General features: G+C 34.9%; 1 pseudogene; it reads left to right on the top strand.

Annotated features, from left to right (window-relative positions):
• Positions 1–1,484: 1,484 nt before the first annotated feature.
• Positions 1,485–13,647, top strand: LOC146136696 (uncharacterized; annotated as a pseudogene).
• The last annotated feature ends 6,263 nt before the right edge of the window (positions 13,648–19,910 follow it).

The raw sequence follows: 19,910 nt of genomic DNA, 5'->3' as shown, positions 1-19,910 counted from the left end.
TCGAGAGATGACATTGTTTGGATTTAACAAGAAAATTGTTTGATGTTATAGATCTGGTTACTGTTGATGACCGGCATGTCAAAAAAGAGTCTCATTTTCAGATTATTTTAGATTTCAAAGACCCACCCAGAAGCTAATTTTTCAGAAGGCTCACCTATTTTAACAACGCAATTATAACCACAATGATATATGTTTTGAAGAAAGTTTAAAAAAAATGTTGTTAATAGATATACTTTGCGACTTTGGAGTGAAGAAAATTAGATGTTATAAAAAAGCCAAAAAAATTAATTCAGATCTTCAATTAAAAAAAGATCAAAATGTTTAGCTTACGAAAATCGCTAAGAGCATTTTAGAATTACCGAATTCATAAAACTAGAATTTGAACTAGAATCACATTTGGTTTTTACAACCAATTTGATTTAATCGCAATTTATTCTTATGTGCCTATTTATGCGTTTTAGCATGTAAAAATTACATACAAGTCTTTTCAACCAGAAAGTTTTAATTGAAATTCTGTGTTTCTGTGTTTGAACTGAGAGACTAAAAATGCCGTTGGACAAAGTAAATGATTAGATTATAATTAGAATTAGCCGCATTTTTTTGCTTTAATTCAATGAATTAGAAAACTAGTCTGCCGGTAACCTGTAGCTCTTTGTAATTTATTTTCTGCCTGTTGCAAACATATCATTAAAAAACTATATTTTTAGTAACATTAATGTACATAAAGAAGTTCAGGAGCTTTCGCCAAAAGCCATTTATACCTGCATATCTATATGTATTTTAGGTATTGCATTAGAGGTAGCACCATATTTCCAATTGATCCAATGATGCACATAATCCCTGAACAGACTTAATCTTTGACAAGAAATTAAATTTTTAAACTGGCTTTATTTGATTAATATACATCAGGCATTTCATTGCGGCGACCCAACGGATCTTTTTTAGTTTATTCTTTTTGTTATTATGTATGAATTTTTAGGGTTTAACAGAATAAGAAATTTCAACCAAAATTTAACCCAATAATGTTAGCAATATAACCCCAGACGAAAATGTGGTAGAATTTTCAGTGTTTAAAGGTAGTTATGTTTTTTAAGAAATGTCTTGCGGACAAAGCCTGGCATTCAAAAGCACGTTATGGATGAATTGGTGTCAGAAGTGAAAAACTTTTACCGCACCAGCGATATTTCTGTAGATGAAATGAAGCATTTTGTAACTGTTCTAATTAAACAAAACATCGTGTCTCTCCCCATGCATTGCATTTTTACATGCGCTCCATAATGAGTGATTTGGCGTTTTATCCAACCCATAACATCAATGCATGCCACCTTGCAAGTATGTTTTGAGAAATTGTAGGAGAATTAAAAGCTCTGTTTTTGCTTCTAGCAACAGAAAAAATTAAAAATTCCTTGTATCTGAACCCTTCGCATTTATTAAAAACAGCTTGTAACAACGTAAGATCAAGTAAGCAAGCCATGGTGACCAAAATGTTAAAATATGATCAACATCTTCATGACGTAAGGGCTCGTTGCTCGTCCGTGGACAGGGAGGGAGGACACAACTTCACTTTTTTCACCGACGCTTTCCCATTCTACGGAAGTTTAAATGAACAAGGTCTCTTGAAACCCCGTGCGTTGCAGTGTTTGCAGGCCATTTTTCTTTAAATCAGTTAAGGCATGACGCATGAATGTGTGGAAATATCATTGGTCAGCACTAGGTAGAATTAATTCAATGTTTGGACCATTGTCATTGCGGCGAAATAATTTTTTTTATTTTTAAAAACACGTTTTTACCACAATTTTCTTTCGCACATTAACGCCAAAGAAAGGCAAAATAAACAACTTTCCGAACCGAAGAATATTTCTAAATTCTAACGCAATATATAACAGGGACACACCTTAACATATTAATCCGCTTTCATTTTTATGCAGCGCTTCAGGTATTTTCAAAGAAATGGGTTTTCGTAGAACACTCGTTTTACTGCCATATACGGCCTATTGTGATTGGCGAAGCGCGTACATTGGCGCGATAAAGTAACGCAAAATAAAACAACTTTCCGAACCGAGGAATTTTCTTAAGACACATGTCTTAACTCAAATCTACTTTCATTTTTATGCAGCGCTTCAGGTATTTTCAACGAAATGGGTTTTCGTAGAACACTCGTTTTACTGTCATATACGGCCTATTGTGATTGGCGAGAAAGTAACGCAAAATAAAACAACTTTCCGAACCGAGGAATTTTCTTACATTTTAACACAACAGAGAAGACACGTCAAATCCACTTTCATTTTTATGCAGCGCTTCAGGTATTTTCAACGAAATGGGTTTTCGTAGAACACTCGTTTTACTGCCATATACGGCCTATTGTGATTGGCGAAGCGCACATTGGCGAGAAAGTAACGCAAAATAAAACAACTTTCCGAACCGAGGAATTTTCTTAAATTTTAACACAACAGAGTAGACACGTGGCAGAAAATTAATAAGTGACATAATATGGCCATTATCGTTAAGTATATTTTAAACTACAGCAGTAAGACGAAGTATAGATCTAGCATTATTCAATCTTAGATAACATTTTAGTCAAGTTGCTGCGATATTCGTCTTTGGTTTATATTTAGTATGGCAAATAAAAGACAGATAAAGAATATTTCAAGAGAGGTGGACAGAAATCTTGACTACTCATGCACACCAACGTATGACAAAGTTGCCAATTTGAAAAGTAGACTTTTGTTAGACAACAAACAAAATCTGTTGTTGCGAAAAAATGCTCTAAAGCCGAATGTGTCAAAGAATGTTTAACATCTGCCCTGACAAGAAAGAACAATTAAAAAAAAAAAAAGTTTTTCTAGGCAAACCATTATTGCACGACGTGTCGAAGAGTTGGGGACTTCCATAAAACGCATTAAGGTTCAATCCGGATTGAAAAGTAATCCGTTCCAGCGTCGTAATTACATGGCAGTGAACAAACTCTGCACTGTATGCATTATTACGTACTGCTGACGCACAACCGATTTTTCGGCGACACCTATTGCTGCTTGTTCGTTTTTATAATAAACCTAAAATTGAAAAAAAAAAAGAATTACTTGAGTTTGGTTTGCCGAAGTTTGTTTTTGACTGTATAGTTGTGCTTCAGTTTACCTGGCACACAGAATATAAGTGCAGGAAAGTTAAGCTAATGTGTGCTGGTCAACCGCTATATACAAGGAGTGGACAAAAGAAAGGTGATGTGTGTACATGACTAATGAAAACTGTTTGGCGCTGGCCTGAAATCCTACCACAGCGTTGTGATTATGATTAAGGCAATGTACAATATTTGGGTGAGGGTGGTACAAGAAGTAATTAAACCTACTCAAACCCGCATCCTTTTGATTCTAGTAGACCAGCCCCTCTGTCAGTCACAAACCACATACTGCGTTGAAGCAGGTCATTCTACGTTAAACGATTTCGGCCGTCCGCGAAACGAACAGATTAAACGGCGAACGGATTGAAAACCCTTTTGACCGATTAAGAAACGAGATAACTTTGAAAATGTAAAATGTAATGTCTGTTGCGACGTTAGGCTGAAGGAAGAAATACAACAATTTATGGAAGGAAAATGTCAGCTGATTGTTAAGTTTAATGATGCAAATTGGGTACGCGATTTAGCTTTTCTTGTTGATACGATAATTGTCGTCTTCAAGGAATGAGACAGTTAATTTTAATTGCATGTTTGATCATGCGAAAGCTTTTCTATCAAAATTATCTCTGTGGGAAAAACAGATAAACAATAAAAACCTTACCCACTTTCCTACTTTGTTCAGTTGTAAGTATGCAGAACTCATTTCGAAACTGATAATAGATTTCGGAAACATATTTTATGACTTTAAAAAGTATGCGTCAAGTTTTAAGTTTTTTTCGTGTGTTTTTTTCTACCAAACCAGATGATGTTTCTGAATTAATAATGCAAATGGAGTTGATTGACTTTCAGTGTGAATCCAGCCTAAATGATAAATTCAATCATTGCTCTTACGAGCACGCAATGTGTATATCACTTTTGGGAAGCACGTATGAAGTACGTTAAATCTCCGGCGAGGTTACTCAGATTCTCTGCGTGTGTTTGCTACAACTTCATTTGAGCCAAATATCATAAGCAGGGCTCTCACAAATGAAAACCAGAAAATCCCTAAACAATAATTTCGCTCACATTATATATATATACAAATTAACCTTGTTTACACTAAAAGCAAGCTGTAGATACCCCATGTTTTTTTTAACAATTTTTTTGCATTGTGTTGCCTATAGGTCTAGCCAATTATTGTCCTAGGCGCTGAACATGAACGTTTTTAGAATCGATTGGTTTCAAACTTCATTTCTGGAATAATGATCATAAAGATACGCCGTCAGTTGCACAGTTTAGGCTCACTGAGTGACTAAAATAACACACAAAACTTACAGCAACACCTGATATTAAAACCAGTTAAATACGCAAAATACGGCCCGCCAATGTTGCTTATTTATCCCGAAATATTTTTACAAACTGGACACGAGTCTATTCCCCACAACTCTACATAAATAAAATTTTTGCACTTTGTGTAAATCTTCCTTACGCATCAGGCCTGTTTACGCTGCGCTGGGCAAATTAAGCAAAGCGTTAAAATCGCTCAAAACAATATTTTTTTGCAGCTGTAGTGTAAACGGGCCTTAAATGCGCCGTGTTTCGAAATTTGGCATACTGCGAAAAAGAACGATCTGTCACGAACATAATACTGTTGCCGCTATTTTGAAATGTACTTTGACGCTTTTTTAGCCGATACCTAGAAGTGCTAAAACTATTAGCTTCACTCTTCGCGCTTATTTTCTCAGTTGCACAAAAACGCACGTGATTACTTTTAATGTAGAAGGCCCTGTTGTTTCCAGCGCCGTACCGACAGGTGCTAAAAGATAACCTCTAAATTGCGCGTTGTCTTATCCTGTGAATTTTGCTCCTTTTTTCTTATTGTGATTTTACTTTTGTGTCTTGTTGGCTTTGTGTGTCAGTCCCTGACGAAGGCTTGCCGGATAGTAAGCCGAAACGTTGGTAGAAAATAATATATATTGCCAGAGGAACCTGTTTTAAATATACTATGCCTGGTAGCAACAGCATATTTGTAGAATGCAGTAAAAAAAATCACGCCAATTTTACGGCATTTTGACGTAATCCGAATATTAAACACTGCAGATCGAACTGGAAATATGTTCTGCAATCATTTTATAACAACGTGCGGTGTACGCGTTCTAGGGTTTGCCGACCCCAAAATCATAAGCTTTTAATAGCAATAAATAATTCAGTACTTTAGAGATAGCGAGTATGAGGCCTATGAAATAAAAACTTGCAAGTAGTTTAAAAAACTGCGGGTTTGACAACAACAAATCGCACTCGCTTTGCTCGCCAAGTCTTTATAATACGATTTGTCAGCAAGTATAAATTTGTTACGATCAGAATATATCGCCACAGTTCCCTTTTCTTCATCGCGCGTTTTCAACTTATTAGTACGAGCTGACGAGAGGCACACGCTTATGCATACTGGCAGAGAAGACTTCAAATCTTGATTCAGATGAGGGATAAAGATGTGAGGAAAAGAAAGAGATCGGCCCGCGTTTTTTAACTGAAGAAGGTCAGATTTTACCATGCAAAAACAGATTAAACCTTGATATAGTTTTAGGTAGCAATTTGTGTAACAACATGTTTTTTGTATTTACCCTTGCAATATTTCAATTGTTATAATATTTAACTTTACTTCAAACTCATCTGTGATTTTTACTTTTTTTATATTTGATGTACAGATGAAACTCACGAGGAGGGGCAAAGTGTTTCCACAACTATGACAGGTGTGATACAACAACTGTTTATGTAAATGTTGTCACATCTTGACATTGCATTGTAGAGACAGGACCTTCAAAAAAATGGAAAGAAGATATTTTGGAAATCGAAGAAGGTAAAAGTTGGGGTTGCTATGTTTGTTGATATCAACCCATCATGTCATTTTGCTGTGTTTAATAACAATTAATATTGCCCCCTACAATCACATTGGCCTCTTCCGGAATCGGAAACTATTTTTATTATGTGTCTCTATGCACTTTGGCAGGAAATCTTTGTCAGATAATCTTTACCTCTGGCAGAAGTGGTAATGAAGTTGTATCATCTGTTGTGTTTAATCTTGTAGCTGCAAGAATTGATCGCTAACCCCCTAAAATGGGTCAAAATCTATATCAAACATTCTTAAAACACTGTTTTGCCTTAAATAAATATGAAGTACATCTCTTACAAATATTGATTTATTAACTATTTCCAAGTTTGGTATAGAAAACGCGATCCACAATCATTGGTGCAAAGCAATTCTGTGCATTTCTGTCATTGCGGTTTAGAAGCAGCATAGACATAGTTTTTATGCAAAAGCGAAAGCCTGTAAAGAGCCGGTAGACATTGCCAAACAGCGCCTCCTCTGTGTCATGAAAACGTTAATTTTCAAGTGCTCACCTAAAACCTTCAGTAAGAGCTCTACATTCAAGGGTTACTGGCTCTACATTCAAGGGTTTAAAACATTTAGAAGAACTAAATGTCTTGCTTTGCAAAATTTTGGCAAGCGCCCCTCCTGCCTGCCCTTTGCATGAAAAATGATATATTGCTTTCACAACGTTAAATATTATTCGACGGAAATCATTAACATTTTTGGTACCAATTTAAGCCAATCTAGAGGACGTTGCCGCAAAAATTTTTCCCCGGACCCCCCAATATTTCGGCTCGCTACGCTTGCCTCATCTATGTTTGCCCTTACCAAAAAAGTCGCCCCTTGCCCTGAAATCGCTCCGGCGTACCTGAGTACATGTGCATTTTGCAGTCTTGAAATGAGTTTCAATTTTCTAATCATTAGTATCGTTAGGGCCAACCGAGGCAAGTCCAAGGATTGATCATATATTATACGTCAAAATTTTGATATTCGCCCTCCGGCTACATTGGTTATTTTTTGTAGGTGTGCTGCCGAGAAATCTAAATCTGTTGAAAAATTACATTAAAATTTGCTATAGACCTACTTGAATTTCTTAAATGTCGAAGACGGGAAACATGTTTATGAATCGGTTATAGCTTATTTTTGAATGATTTTTAAGAGTCGAACAAATAATAGGTTGTTAATCTTATCCGAACGTTTAAAAAAAAGACAAGTCTTTCGCACGGCGTCACAACTTGATAAATTAGGGTTACAGGGTAGAGTAACTTCATGTTTGAAATAAAAAAATATTTGCTACATTTTATTTAACTAGCCCAGGGGGTTTTAAACTTTTTTTACCACGGACTCTTATTTTTGGGGGCTTAGCGTGGATATCACGACGGTTGGCGAGCAATTTGCAGAGATGACGTCATGAATTGCCGCAAAAATACAAATAGACTTTACAAATCTGCTGATTTCCGTCGAAAAATGTGAAAGTGAAGTTAAGTCGAAATACATTTATGGCAAAAACACCTACTACACTCGCATTTCCATTAGGCGGCCTTCATGTATCCCTAAAACTAGTTCACGGACCCTCCCTCGATGGGTAGTGGACCTAATTTTTGTCCAGCCGGTCTCTCAGCAGATATTTATGAAGCAATAAAGGAACTATTTGAGAAAATCATGTATAAACCAGACGTGTACCACTCTCAACGGTATAAGAAAAACAAAGTTTCGACGGTCGCTTACGAATGTTGTTGATGTAACCAAATAATAAGCCTTGATGTAACGTTGTAATGTTTTTATATTTTTTTATACAGTAAAATGAAAAATCGCTCGGTCACAAAAAATGCAACCAATTTTATGGAAGATTACCTCAAACGGACCTTTTCACTGATATCTATAAAACACTTGTTTAAAATGCTGGATAACCGAAAATGGTTGGGTGTCGTCTGACAGGGGCGAACGGTCTTTAAGAGTCTGACTGATGGGACAGTCTGGTACTGTGAATAAAAGTGACACATAGTTAAAATTAATAAAATTTCGACTTGTTGGCTCCATTGTGGTAAATATGGCTAAATAGAGTAATATATATATCTAAATTTGAACTCTATGCCTCATAGAGCACAAAAATATAAGAAACCTACTCATGCGTGCGTTGGTTAAAAATACAGCTTGATGGTGCAAGCAGTTTCACCTTCAATGAATTTTATTTTTTAATAATATATTCAATTATTTCTAATAAAATGTTGTCCTTTAAGTTGTTGTGTTGTCGTCATACAGGTGCCAAATATTCATGAATGTGGTCGGTCTACCACCCCCACCGTAGCAAGAAACAGCCCTATGAATGAGGCGATGGAAGATTTGTCAATTGAGTCCGCCGATTACAGCGAGGGAGAACCGCCGACTAGGAGACCAAGATTGTTGGAGACTCACCTGGGCTTTCTTTGAACTGATAAAAATGGCAAACTGGAAAATACACATATGGCCGACAGGCCTTATCTAAACTTTTCACTCGCATATTACAATTAGGCGCAACAATCTGCATAGAACAAATAAATTATACCGGTTCCAATTATCCAAAATAAAGGTAAAATTGGATATGAATCTAAGGATTCTATATTCTACTCTGAACATCTCTAGTTATAGCTTATTTGACCCAACAATAACTGTAAAAGCTTAGTCAAAATACATTGGCAAGCCCTGTTAGGTCCTTTGTGATGAAGCCAGAATATTCTCTTCCTTGTACTAATTGTTAATAATTCAATATATTTGTGTCTTTTAAAAGTACCTACGGCAGTGGCTCCAAAACTGTGGTACGCGATAGTATTTTTGGTGGTACGCGACTAACTTTAGCCTACATATAAATTTCAGATAATTTGCAATGCTGCGTTTTAGTTACCTTAAATTTGAGGTTTCGCACGTTAATAAAACGCTAATTGTTGATAAACTGATAGTGAGCCGTGCGTGTATTGTTGTATGTTTTTTTTTTTTTTTTTTTTTGCTGGGTTTAGTTTAATTTATGGCTTCTTTGTCTTGGTATAACGTTTGGTAAAGTTTGGGTACAAAAGCTCAAAATGGTGCGCGAGAAAAAAGTTTGGGAATCACTGACCTACGGGTGTCTTACATGTTGATATTTTACAAATACCACAAATTATATTGCCAAAATAAATAGGCAGGTTAAATTATGGATAAAACAAATTTGTAGGATATTTCACAGAATGGTGTTTACTTTTGTTCAAAATGCGAGTGCATATAAATTTAAGAATGTCAGCCCAGTGAAGTGTGTTAACTGCCATTATTATTATTCGAGATAATAAGATCTTTTGAGAGAAAAAGCTTCCCTTGTAATTATGTTTCTCTCCAATATTTCAGCCACCTATTCTTCAGGGTTAAAATGAAGAAAACGTGTTGAATAGGTTTTTTCTACCTGCTGAATTCTAAAAACTTGCATGTCATGAGTCCAAACAAAAATTCTAGACCCTATGTTTTTGTAGTGGTTCCACGCAATGGGCCTTCAACAGATCCGGAAAGAGAATTTTAGAACACGACAAAAAAATTGCTGACCACTGTTTAGCTTTATTATATGTGGCTCAGTAGAAGATAATTGTTTCTAGCAATGAAAAATGATCAATATTCATTTACAACGTAATTACCTTAAAAGAGCAGTTTTTTGTTTTATTCGGCTTTGTTGTGTAGCCGAATGAAATGTTTTTCTGCCAAAAAAACACCATTGCAACAACTGACTGGAACCTTGACGAGGTGCAATGGCTTTCAACCAATACCAGTCAACAGAGCCTATTATTACATTTATTTGTCTAATTGGGGTTCAGTGAACAGAACTGTTCACTTATTAAAAACTGTTCCTCCTAAACATAAAACATTTTGTTGTTTTAACATATTGCCTAAATTAATGTTAAACTGTAAAAAAATTGATATCTTATGAGATAGAATTGTGTTCCACCTTCGTAAATGAGGTTTAATATTTATTCGTCTTATTACCTTATATTGATATAATTGCATATTAAAATGCTTATTTAAGATGATGTTAATTTACTCAACCTTTTTTGGCTTTGACATTCATTTTCTAGCTACATTACAGATTTGTGCATAGTGTGCCGAAGTATATTGTATATTCTTTTCAGTAAAGTAAAATCTCAATTTGTGATTTTGGACTATGGCTGACAGAGTATTAACTAAAGTAAGTTGCTTTGCTTATAAACTCAAACTTTATTGTGTTTTTCTTATCTAATCTAATGTGCTTTTTTTTTTAGTGTAAAGCATCAAAAAAAAAATATCTTATCAATTTAAAAGGCAAGGCAAAAGAAAGAAAAGTATATATTTAACTTCAGGAAGAAAACAAAAAAATCCACTTGGTTCCACCCCATTTATTAGGGCATTTTCTCAAGTTGCCAAAATATCAGATTCAGAAGAATCTTTTGAAGAAGAATGTAGCTCTGGATCACGTGTTTCCTATAAGGAAAGGCGCGCCAATCTGAGTGAAAGTTGGAGCGCAATGGAAGGCAAACTGATGGATGGCTTTAGAACTTGAGCTGTTTCAACCACAATCATTTTTGTGCTCTATTTGTAATGTGGAACAACAAAACAGCATTCGTTGTTTGGATAAAAATCTATGGTTTCATTTGCCTGATATATGGAAGGTATAAATGTAAAGTTTGTTTTTTAAAACTGTCATTAAAACAATCATATTATTATGCGCACAACTCTAGTGTTGTCCTTTAGACCAGTGCTCCGCAACTGATGTGCCGCGACGTTCCTGGGGGTGTGTTACTTGCGTTTTTAAGGGTACTTTTTGATAATCAGTCGAATTGACGTATATATATCATATCAAGGCAGGTATTTTAATCTTATGCGATAATCGCCAGGTGTAATTATTGAACTTTTCCATAACATTTAAAACTTAAAACCTATGTTATCTTTTATCACCAGAATTCAAATATTAAAATATATATCCTAACTGACTAGACTACCAGGAGTAGCAGAATACAACTAATATTTCAAAACTTTACACCAAATTCAAGATTAACCATATGCCTGAAACTTATAAAATACAGCTGTAAATTGGCATTATGTAATTGTGTAATCAGTCTTGGTAGCTGTTTCGCAAAATAAATTATGGAAAAAATGAAAAGCACCAAGGCCAAGTTTCTTTTTTTGAGTGCTATTAAAAGCTTTCTGTTTTTTAATCAGCTATTGCAAGGGAGTATAGGCTACAATTTCCAGGACTTTAACCGGCTTAAGAAACTTTAGGAAGTCCGCAAACCGCAAAATCAGAATACAAAGGAATGAAATAGATAAAAATTTCAGCTCCTCTAAAACGTTCAATCATCATTCGCTTCTTTTTCTATTGGCTGCCTCGGATTTTTGCTGATGTTGTCAATTGTCTGTCGACATAGATTTTGTAGGTGTGCTTCTAAATTATTTCAGTTGTGGTGGTGTGCGGCAAGTGGAAAAAGGTTCCGGAGCACTGCTTTAGACCAATGAAAATTACAACCTTCATGAGACTAACCAAATTCAGTTGTTAATTTTGAGACTTTTATGCAAGCAAGACCAGGCCAAGACTATGGTGAAGTTTATCATAACAACCTTGGCCATACTGAGACCATTGCTCTGTCATAGATAGAAACAATTTAAGAAACCACCATAGAACCATTGCATGCTGTAATCTGTTTATAGGCACAAGCCACATAGCATTACTGATAGAGCCTTGCTTGCAAGAAAATCCTTATTCAATTTACTACAATCAGTTAGTTTCCTGAAGGCTCAAAGCATGCTGTTTTAAATGTTTTAAGTAGGTATTATGTTCAGTTGTGATTTTTACATATATATTTCGTAAGTTGGTTTAATGTTTATTGAATATGCAGGGACAATAAAGAGAGTGCATCATGAGTGTAATTTTTACAAAAGAAAACTTGTTGCTGTTGATTCAAAGGGTAAAATTTAATTTTAAAGTTATCTGTTAAGGCCACTTTTGACATCAATTGGAATATTTTGTATTCAGGATTTCACCACAATGTTGAAGTACAATTCTGTTCATGTGAAAGTGAACCAGAAACTCTATTCCGTCATCGATTATATGGCCTTGCTCCATTAAGTGTCCGAGAGTTGCAGTTTCAGTGGAATATTTGGAATTGTTAAGAGTTTTTTGAATGGAGAAGCAAGTTTCCTGTGAAGGGTTTTGTAATGCTCTCAATCATCGTTTTGATAGGAGTCCTGGATACCAACCAAAAGTGAAGTAGAATTTGCTTTACCTATCTATGCTTTATTTTTTAACAATTTATTTCTAGGTAAAAGATTTATCAAGGATACTTTTAAATAAGGTTATGGAGTCATATCGGCATGATATGTATAAATTAAAACATCCAAAAAAGATTATTTCTGACAAAATAGCAGATGGCACCCTTTGTCCTGCTTGTGAAGGGGTAGTTAATGCAACAATTATTATCTGAAAACAAAATATTCTCAAATTAATTTATATTTGCTACATAGGACCAATTATGTGGAGAAATAGTTTGTTTGGATGCTAACTTCGGACTAGTCAGAAGAAAGGCCGCTGTTCCTCAAAGTATAGCTTCCCACCATGATAAAGAAGAAGTTGATATTTTTTTGGCAGGACATAACGAACCAAAAAATATTGCGGTACATTTGCAAATTAGTTTTTGTAGAACTATTTATCCTATATAGCTCAGTTGGTAAGTAAAGATACTATGTTCGTCTTTGTAAGCCTACTACAAGCGAGACTATTCTAGAATTTCTTGATTTGCACTAAATCCTAAATGTAACTAATTTTAACTGCTTTCTAAACATTCCTAGTCTATTATGTTTTTGTGCATGTTGAAAGGAAAATATGCTAAACTTGACATAAAAGGGGTTTTTGGGGCATGTTCTAAACACGAGCATCCAAAAATATTTATGGACTTAAAACACGGAGAAAGGTATATGCAACGTTTCCACATTTAACTGTATTCTGTTTTTGAAAATAAGGTTTATGTTAAATAAAAACCGGATCATTACCTTTCTTAGCTACATAGTATCAAATCCACATTTTCCATTTAAGATTGGGATATGCTGTCTGGACTTTAAAACATTTGCTAAAGGAAAGGCCAAACCTTAAAGTGTACTATGATATTGCATGTAAATTAAGGAGACATCTGGAGGTATGTATAAAAATCATAAACATTTTTTTAATTGATATCTACACTTTGCATATATTTTACAAAAAGGTTAAAAGGTGATATTCCATTTTGCACTTTATGGATATGGACACAACCTGGCATGTCAGGTAATGCAAACAATCTAGTTTGTAATTTAAAGAGCAAAACAAAATGATCCAGATCTCCAAAATAAATGTTTTAGCAACTTCAAAAAGGCTATCTACTTTTTACACTGATGAAAACTGATCCTTTACTAACCTTTTAAATTTTATATTTTAGGGTTTGTATATTTTTTTGTTTAGCTAACATTTAGCTAGCAATGATATTAATACTACGTTTTGCTTTTGTAGATGGAGTACAGTCCGAGGGGTAAGTCTGGCTTCGGTTTAACTGAAGGGGAAACTGTAGAAAGACTATGGTCATACCTAAGAACAATTACAAAAGAAATGAAGCCTGAACACAGGACAGATTTCTTAACTGATTCACTGTTACATTACTCTGAAAAAGTTAGGATGAAACTTGGTGAGTAACGCTACAAGGTTTGATGACTACATTATGGTGTTAATATTGTAAGTTTGTCCTAGGCATTACACTTCAACAGAAATTGTAGAAGTTTTATCTTCAATGTTAGCATGTTCACCAGGTAATATTTTAAATTTTCTATTAATTACTGCCTAATGATTAAATCTCTTGAACATATTGCAGTTCCTATAACACGTGAACATCTTGCTACGTTGGCTTCTACAAAGGAGAAGACAATTTCAAAAGAAAATGAAATTTTTTCTTAGGAAGAACAGTATAGCATAGCACTCTATGAGCTGTTAAAAGAGAAGTGGGTTATTAAAATGTATAGTTTAAAATTTAAAGTTAACTTTTATTTTTGAAAACATTTATTTAATTGCATAACTAGGACTGTTTTGGAGGGGGGGACTTTCGTGATATGCACGAGACTTCTATAACTAATCAAGCTGGTGTGGTTGCTAAGTAAGTATGGAACAGTATCACTAAAAATCTACAAAAGTATTAATGAAATGTTATGCAGATTAGACAAAAAACTATGTTTATTTGAGAAAAGGCATCACATACAACGTTGGTCACCCCTTGAAGATGCCTATGTAAATGCGTTACATTCCGCTGTCAATAAAGAAGGAGAATATTGAACAGGTATTTTGTTGTTCTTTAATTAAAAAATATCCAGGTAAGATACGATTACTTTTATAAGCATGTCATAAAAGATATAAACTTATATGTGTTTGTTCTTATTTCATTTTAGCTGGTCAATTAGTGGCAAATAAAATATTTGGTAATATAAAAAAAATTGTGAAAAACATGAAAAAAATGATAACAACGTACGTACAATTTATGGTCCGACGTGCCCTCATTCCATGAAGCCATTCTACCAAGCATTACGTGGAGCCAAGCTGTGTCCGAAGATCGATTTACTGATCTTGGTCACTTGGCAAAAAAAAAGGTTAATTGACGCGTACAATCTGATTCAAAGAGCAGAAGAAGAGGAAAATTTCGTTAAAAAAGATGCACAGCACCCTAAAATTGTACCAAAAGCAGTCATTTAATTTGAAAAACGCTCTGCACGATGACCAACACCACGACATATTGCCTTTTGTACGAGTTCATCTTTTAAAATTGGAAATCCATTTGCAGAATTTATCTTCAATCTTTGAAAATTACGTTCCTGCTACTGCCTGCACGCCATTGTTAAACAACATCGGTTTTACCGTATGCTATCCAATTGTTGCTGAAGATGAAGATGAACTTTGTTTTCAGAATGTCTCGTTTTCAGATATTTCGGATACCGAATCGATTTAATTGTCATACTGTAGTATTTTTGTAATCAATTTGTTAAAACAACCACCATGTTCAGAATTAGTAATATTAATAATTAGTTTTTCATTCGTGTTGTTTTTTGTACCAATTGTCAATCAGACGAATAAGTTTTTTTTATGGATGGGTGTAACTGGAAACATGTTTTTTCGTTTATAATTTGCTTTTCTTTCGTTTAATATAGTCCATGGATCGGAAGTTGTTATTTAGGATGCTTCTTTGCGACTTATTTATTATGTCTATTCATCCTATTGTTCGTTAGTTTTGTTGAATAATTGCCACCTCGACGTTTATTATATTTCGGAATAAACGAACTAAAAAAAATCTCGTTCTGTAACATGTTAATCAAAGTAGCCTACGCTCGCCTTTCCTCAGGCGCGTGATCGACATATCGTAAAACTCTCAACGCATTCACCTGCGTGGACATAAAATCAAATAAAATTTATTGCCTTAAAAAAATATTATTAAATGTTTCCAACTTAAAGGCTGTTACCGCGCAAAATTTAGGTAGAAGTGGTAAAATATCTGATTTAATGCGGCGGTTTAGTAGTAACCAATTTTTAGTTTCAAACGAGATTTTACTCACGTTGGACGAAGTATGGTACTGGAATTACGCATTTGCTTAAATATTACGCAATGGTTGCTACAGATTAGGGTTTTACGTTTGTTAGTGGTTCCCTATTCCTATCGATATATACGGGTTTTCGTTACGTAAAATATGTTTGAGGTGCTTAACCGTTGGGTATTTAGTCGTTCCATTTCAAATAAACACACAATTTTTATTACAATTAAGCTACCAACAATTTGTAAAATTCATGAAATTTTAGTTTACAAAGACGAACAATTAGATGCTTTACTGTCACGCATATAAATGCGATGATTTATAGCACGCCTTCCGATTAAATGCCGCTTCAATTCAGGCTAAAAAGTGCGACTCCAATTGTGGGGAAGCGACAATCAGCAAAAAACAGTCAAGAGGCAACCAACACATATGCTGTGTAACAATTAAGACTCCTTTTTTTCCATGACCGGAAAAATGCTTTTCGCAGTTGTTTAACCACGCAACATCTTGGCATCGCGTTTTTTGTCGCAGTTCAAACAGCAAGCAATTCATATTCCATACGGGGTTTGTCCGACGTTGAATGCAACTTTTGCGTAACCGTAAATAAAAGTCATCACATTTTGGAAGTTAAGACTTTTATACTCAGTGTTTTTTAAAACAGTAAAGCGTAATCAATAGAAGAGTCTCTTTCTATGTTAGACACACGGAGAAACGATCTCGCTTCCCAAGCGAGTGTTCGTCGCAATTACTCTTCAACCTGGTTTACTTCTAACAGTACAGTATATTTTCCTACACAAAATCTGATGGAGTTGCAAATTATGGCGTTTATTGCAGAGGTTTAGCATTTTTTACTACTAACACTATACAGAATTTTGTTACGTTGTACGCCATTTGAGGATTACGTATTTGCTTTAATATCACGCTATCAAGTCTGCTGCTATAACCCAAAGTTTAAAAAAATATTTTCGCCGTATTTATGCCTCTGACGAAGATCTTACGCTGTCCGTATCATTACTTTTTGCTATAGGCTATGCTGATTACCACATTCATTCCATAATCATGGGCTATAACATGAGGACAACATTTTAACATGTAACAACGTAATGTGCAATAGTGATATAGAGCCCACAGTATGTTGGATTGTTTCATTTTGTTTACCCATTCAAAATCAGGAAGACTTCGTACATCGTTTATCGTGGTCATTGACGTGGGTTTGATTAATCGCCGTTCCAACTACATTAATCCTTTAGCCTACCAGTTATAATTAAACTGGTAAATACTCTTTCCCAACGCATGGGTCGCTTGTTTTTCAGGCATAATGTATCTTGGGCAAAAACATAACAACAACAAAAAATTTAAAACGTGAAGAGATCACAAAACAGGAAAATATACAACAATAAGTCATGGAGCGTTTTATGTCGAGACGTAACGTCTTTAAAGCAAGTGACATGGATTCTGATTACCAAGCATTGCTGCTGCACACAGAAGTGCGGTTGTTGTCACAAAGGTAGTGTCCTGAAGTGAGTTTGTGATTTGTGGGAGGAGATTGCTATCTTTCTGTGGCAACAGAACTGTGTGGGATAAGCCGAGAATTTTTTGCAAAAATATTTCAACGTAAAAGTTGCTTACCTTGCCGATATATTTGACGCCCTAATTTTATCTATGCAAGGCAATGCTTTTTCGGTAATTGATCACCCCTCCATAGTTTCGCCCTACCACAAAAAACTCATTTGTAGTGCTGTTTGTTTGCAAATTTGGGGTGGCTTTTAAAATATTACGACAATTTGCTTGGGTCGCAAGATTTTACCGAACTGAATTTTTTTTTTAAATGGGTCGCCTTAAAAACGTGTTGGGAACCACTGCTCTATTAAACCTGGACAACGTCGGGTATGTCATCTAGTTATATATATATAACGAAGAATCTAATTAAATCTGCAGATCGTGAAAGTGCTGCTTTTTCGCAATCGCTATAACCTATCCATATAAATTCTAAACAAACGGCCTGTGTCAAGCTACGCTCAGGGTGAACCCTTTTACTTGAACACGTACGGTACACGATTGGTCGGGTACGTTTATAATGTTCTAAATTGTGAACTAATGTCCAACCAAACTGCTCTTACAGGTGTTCATGGAGCGCACACGAAGTTTTTATTGCAAACTTGGGCATGCAAGCAATATCAGCGCCGCTTGCGTGTTTTTGAATAGGGTCTTGTCTTAAAATTAGCGTAGTAATGCTAACTGAAAATGTTTAACAAAATATTTGCTGTTAAATATTTTGTTTTTGTCTTTATATCTCAGTTTTGACTCGTGTATGTGTGATCTAACTTAACTTTCGGTACTTAAAATTAACATATACAGACTTGGAAGCGATACTTATTTTGAATGTTTTATAAATAATAATATTAAAAAGTGACATTCCAGTCGTCATCCAGTTCAATTTCCAACTGAACGGGTTCTTCTGGTTGAACAGGTCTGTCTAAATCGTTCAGTGACGATTTATTATTCACAGACTCCGCATCCACCTTGGTCGATCTTTCTTCGTTTCCAATCCTTAAAACATGGAGTTACCGAAAGTCAAACTTGCAAATTGCACCCCAGAAGGGGCGATCTAAGAGTTTTGTTAGGTGCGTTGATTTGATGCAAGGGTGTCGCAAACTATTTATAATTTTGTAGGGTACCGCAAGCCCAAAAAAGTTAGGTACTAACACTGGGCTAAATAAATGGATTTGCACCATTGACCCAACTGCTATGTCCATACTCATACACATAAAAGATTCGTATAATATGCGCTTATCTCAGATATTGGAAAAAACAACATTAAGTTGAATTATATGACCACATCGTAAGGGCGAATTAGGCCTTATCGAGATAAAGTTAGTGTCAGAGCCGCATGACTCCAAAGAAAGAGTAAACACAAAGTTTGGTAAAAGGTTCATCAGATTGGTAAAAGTGAAATATTATTACGGGCAGGATTGTCTCGCAGTGCTACGACCCTCTTGTAAACGCGTGAATTAATTACGTTGGTAAACTTGTAAAATAGGGGGTTAATTGCTTTTATCTTTTTATTAATCGTAACATACCTCTTGTTGATCGCGACACACGAATGTTTTTTGCACTACAAATGATTTTCCGGCAATCATTTGGGCCGTACCTACACGGTTTGCAAAATTTAACTCCATCTGGGAGTCCTTTAATAGTTAATAGATAACTTTTAGAATATGGTAACTTTGTTGTATTTCCAATAGCCTCTGCTGCAAAAAACATGAAATATTAGCTACACTTTATTTTTTTAATACATTCTACCCTTATTGGCGTTAAACATTTTACCTAAAATACTTTATTTCAATATAACCATCTTTTAAATGCAATTTGGCAAATTAAAAACAAACTTACAATATTTTGAGTTGAAAATATCTTGAACATCTTTTCTTAACTTTTTTAAAATGTGTTCTTTTGAAAGTTCGGGCATTGTAACCTATTAAAATAGATTAATTGTAAAAATAAAACTATTTATTATAACTAACACTACTACAGCCTTACATTTTCCATGTATTTTTGTAAATTTACTTAAAAAACACTTGTCATTTTCTATAATTTGTTGGACATCCTCATTTCCAAAAGATTCAAAGGTGTTATTTCTAATAATTATCCCTCCAACTGTTACATTTCCTAACTCTTGTAAAATTAAACTCTGAAAATTGTTAGATTGTGGTGTCAGAACAGGCTCTGTGACGTGTCAATCACAAACTGTTGCACTTCGTTGTCAGCAAAATTAACGCTGCTTATCAACAAATCTGGTGATATTTGTAGTTTAGTTTCGCCGATTGTATGAAACTTGGCTTCAAAATCGCCCTTTTTAAACTCGGTATAATTAGTAAATTATTCAGCTCAAACTGTACAAAACGAAAACAAACAAGTAAGAGATAGCCATTTATTATCAGTTAAGCAGGAAGCTATAGTTCGACGACGTTTTAATAATTATATCTCCTCAGCGGGAAATGCGTTTTTTCCACATGGCCAACTTGAAAGGTGGCTTTTTTGGCCACTTTTAGCGGTCAATTCACATGGCCGTTTAGATAAAGTGAACGCTGTTTGTGCCACAGTTTTCTATCATTCGTACGGTTGTCTTTGGGTGTATACAAGCGATAACAGACCGAAAAATTATTGCCAAGATGTAGTATTTTGGAGATATATGAAATAGTAGCTAAAAGAGACAAGTTTATTTGGAAACCAAAAGTAAGCAAGATACGGCGGTTGCTGACTACAAATTGTTATATCCTCATTTTTTCCTATTAAAGATGATTTTGCAAAAGCGGATTGCTGTCAAAGTTTCAGATGCACCAAGGATTTTCACAATTTGTTGTATTTTGCATAATATTTGTGAACATA

This window comes from Ascidiella aspersa, chromosome 8, assembly GCF_963924565.1.
Source record: "Ascidiella aspersa chromosome 8, kaAscAspe10.2, whole genome shotgun sequence".
Taxonomy (NCBI): Eukaryota; Metazoa; Chordata; class Ascidiacea; order Phlebobranchia; family Ascidiidae; genus Ascidiella; species Ascidiella aspersa.
The sequence above is the reverse complement of the archived record's forward strand: the minus strand, read 5'-3'. Positions and strand labels throughout refer to the sequence as shown.